Source organism: Penaeus japonicus, unplaced genomic scaffold (assembly GCF_977035675.1).
Source record: "Penaeus japonicus unplaced genomic scaffold, GWHDUDI00000001_assembly GWHDUDI00000026, whole genome shotgun sequence".
In the NCBI taxonomy this organism is placed as follows: domain Eukaryota; kingdom Metazoa; phylum Arthropoda; class Malacostraca; order Decapoda; family Penaeidae; genus Penaeus; species Penaeus japonicus.
The window spans coordinates 35,725,751-35,729,938 of NW_028234428.1; positions in this window are offsets into that span (position 1 = coordinate 35,725,751).

Genomic DNA, 4,188 nt, shown 5'->3' on the forward strand with positions numbered 1-4,188 from the left:
AACATAAACGACCCATAATCCCCACTACAAATGTACACCTATGCCTCTACTGCTTATCATATTACTACTACTACAAAAAATTAATATAACTACTGCTGCTCCTCTTACCACTAGAATAATACTTCCAATGACACTGGTAATAATGACACCGAGTATTAAAAATGACAACAATATTAAAATCAACAACCATAACATATAATAACGACGATAATGATAACAAAACACATCTACATAATGACACAGCACTTGTTATCATCGGTAAGTGCCCCCCTTATCATCAGCATCTCATTTTGTCAATATCAGAAAAAGGAAAATATCATTAGAATTGCTCTTTCCATCATGGTAGTCAATCCTTGCCTCCCACGCTGTAATATCACACGAGCTGCACTTCTCATTATGGAGAGACACCAGCAATCTTACGGGAGGATCTCGCCTTGCTTTGTATTTTTTGCTTTATTATTTTTCCTTTCTTTTTCTGTCTTTGTTTGTCTGTCTTTGCCTCCCTCTGATCGTCTCTTTTTCTGTTTGTTTCGTTTGTCTGTCTGTCTCTCTCTCTCTCTCATATTCTCTATCCCTCTCTCAATCTTTCTCCTTCATTCTCTCTCTCTCTTTCTCTTTCTCTTTCTCTTCCACTCTCTCTCTCTCTTTCTCTCTCTCTCTCTCTCTCCTCTCTCTTTATCTTTCTCTTCCACTCTCTCTCTCTTTCTTTCTCTCTCTTTCTCTCTCTCTCTCTCTCTCTCTCTCTCTCTCTCTCTCTCTCTCTCTCTCTCTCTCTATCTCTCGCCTCTCTCTCCATATATCTCGTCTCTCTCTCTCTCTCTCTCTCTCTCTCTCTCTCTCTCTCTCTCTCTCTCTCTCTCTCTCTCTCTCTCTCTCTCTCTCTCTCTCTCTCTCTCTCTCTCTATCTCTCTCGCTCTCTCTCTTTCTCTCATTCTCTTTCTCCTTTATCTTTTTTTTTTCATTCTCTCTCTCTATATCCATCTATTTATCTATCTATCTATCTATCTCCTATCTCTCTCTCTTTCTTTTTAATTCTCTCTCTCTTTCTCTTTTTCTCTCTCTCCTCTCTCTGTTTCTCTCTCTTTCATTTGCTCTCTCTCTCTCTCTCTCTCTCTCTCTCTCTCTCTCTCTCTCTCTCTCTCTCTCTCTCTCTCTCTCTCTCTCTCTCTCTCTCTCTCTCTCTCTCTCTCTCTCTCTCTCTCTCTCTCTCTCTCTCTCTCTCTCTCTCTCTCTCTCTCTTTCTCTCTCTCTTTCACTCTCTCTCACTTTCCCGCTCTTTCTCTCTCTCTCTCTCTTTCTCTCTCTCTCTCTCTCTCTCTCTCTCTCTCTCTCTCTCTCTCTCTCTCTCTCTCTCTCTCTCTCTCTCTCTCTCTCTCTCTCGCTTTCTCTTTAATTATCTCTCTCTCTCTCTTTCTCTTTGATTACCTCTCTCTCTCTCTCTCTCTCTCTCTCTCTCTCTCTCTCTCTCTCTCTCTCTCTCTCTCTCTCTCTCTCTCTCTCTCTCTCTCTCTCTCTCTCTCTCTCTCTCTCTCTCTCTCGCTCTCGTCCTTTATCTATTTATCTTTCTCTCTTCATGCATAAACATACATACAGACTTATGTACATATATACATATATACATACATACATATATATATATATATATATATATATATATATATATATATATATATATATATATACATATTATATCAGCCATCCCTCTTGATCCCTCCCATCTTTCTTCTTTCATGTCGTTCGTGTCGCTATTCCTCTTCTTTCGCTTTCATTCTCTACCTCTCGTTTATCTGGATTCTTATCCCTCGGTCTGTCTGTCTCTCCTTTATTAAGCCCCCCCCCCCTCTCTCTCTTGCTCATCGCTTCCATAACCCCCACCCCCTGCCCCCCCCTCCCCCCCCCCCCCCCCTCCAATCACTTCCAATCCCGTAAGACGTATCCCCCCCCCCCCCTCTCTCTCTTGCTCATCGCTTCCATACCCCCCCCCTCCCCCTCCCTACCCCTCTCGCCCTCCCTGTCATTCTTCTACTTCTTCCTCCTCCTCCTCCCCCCTCCCCCCCTACCTCTCTCAATCTGCTTCTTCTCTGCCTATCTATTCTCCTGCCTCCACCCTACCTCCCCCCCCTCCCATCACTTCTTTCCTTCTTCTTCCCCTCCTCCTGTCCTTACCTCATATACTCCCCTTTCCTCCCTTCCTCCCTTCCATTCACCTGGGTCTCTTCCCCTGCCTCAATTTCTCTCCCCTCTTTCTCCTTCCTTCCCCTCTCATCGTTTCTCTTTCCTTGCCTTCGCCTCATTTCTCTATCTCTTCGCTTCCCTCTTCCTCTCCTCACCTTCCTCTTAATATATCTGTACGTTTGACTGTCTGTCTGTCTGTCTGCCCCCCCCCCCCCCCACATTTCGCTATTTCTTACACTCTTTCTTTCTTTCTTTCTTTCTTTCCTTCTTTCTCGCTCTCTCCCTCTCTCTTTTTCTTCTCTCCCCTCAACTCTTCTCCCATTATTTTCTCCACTCCCCTATCTTTCTCCTCCTCCCCTCTCGCCTCCCCCCCCCCCTTTCCTGCACCCCTATATCCCCGTCCCTTCATCTATCCTACGCCCTTCCCTTTACTCCCCTTCAGTTTAGCTTTCATTGTCCCCACCTAGCCCCTCCCCCCCCACCTTCTTCATCCTGCCTCCCCCCCCCCTCCTTCACCGAAACCCCCATCTCTGTCTACTATAACCCCCTCCCTCTTCACCTCATCCCCGCCTTCAGCATACCTCCCCCATTTCACCTAAACGCCCTTCCTCTTCGCCATACCCTCCATCCCCCCCTTCACCTATCCCACCCCCTCCTCCCCACTCTTCACTTATCCCCCCTCCCCCCACCCCTTCCCCCTTCACCTCATCTTCGCCTTCACTCAAGACCTTTCCTCGCTCTTCATTAAGGAAACAGGCCATCCCATTTTTACTCGGCGGAGTTGACACTTAATACCCTGGGGAAAAGAAGGAGGGGAAGGGAGGGAGGAGGGAGGGATGGAGAGAGGGAGGAGGGGAGGGAGGGAAGGAGGGAGGGAGGGACGGGGGGCATGAGAGGGAGGGAGAGAGAGAAGGAGGCATGGGAGAGAGGGAAGGGAGGGAGAGAGGGGGGGCATGGGAGGGAGGGAGGCTTTGGGGGAGGAGGGTGAGGGAGGAAGAGAAGAAGAAGAAAAAAAATAGCCATGATAGTAATGATGAGAAGAATGATGATAATAATGATAACAATTCATGATGGTGATGATGATGATAATGACAATATTGATAATGATAATAGTGATAACGATCATACCAATACAAAAAACAAAACAGAAACCACAACAAAAACAACAACAGTAGGAACCAGAAGGCGTCTTCAGCCAAACACCATTCATTCCTCGAAGCCAAAAAGAATGAGATTATTGTCCGAATTAACTAGTCTCGCAACATCAACTACAACTATCAAATTCAGAATCGCTATTGTTGTCGGATTTTTATTGTGATAGATCTTTACTCTTGGTGGATTTTTGTTATGATAGATCTGTATTGTTGATGGATTTTGTTGTTGGTAATCACGTGATTGTTGCGATTGTTATCATTATAAAAATAGGTCAGAGGTGATGGTAGTAAGTGTAATGAGGATAATGGAAGTAGATACAATAGGAAGAATAAAGATCAATCTGTATTTTTAAGAATGATTTTGTTGATCGATAGTACCGTTTCATTGAGAAATATATTTCTTCTTTTTATATAATCTACACTATTTTTGTTACCACTGTCATTGTTATTTTTATTAATATCACCAACGATATCAGTAATATTAATATTTATCATTATTTTCATTATGATTACTATTTATACTATTGTTATCATTAGTATCAATATAGTTATTATCATTATCATCATGAATATCACCATAATTATCATAATTATCCTCATCATTACCATAATTACTCTTACTATAATTATCATCATCATCATCATCATCATCCCTATTACTATCACCATCCCTATCACTCATCATTATCATTAATCATCATCACTGATATTAAAAGCAACATCATCATGAACCTCCATTATAATAATCATGATAACCATATCCCAACTTCTATGCTTCCTCCTCCCTTCAAACTCCTCTTCATCTCACCTCCTCTTCAAGTCTCCTCTTTCTCCTCTTTCCATCTCTTTACGATAACAC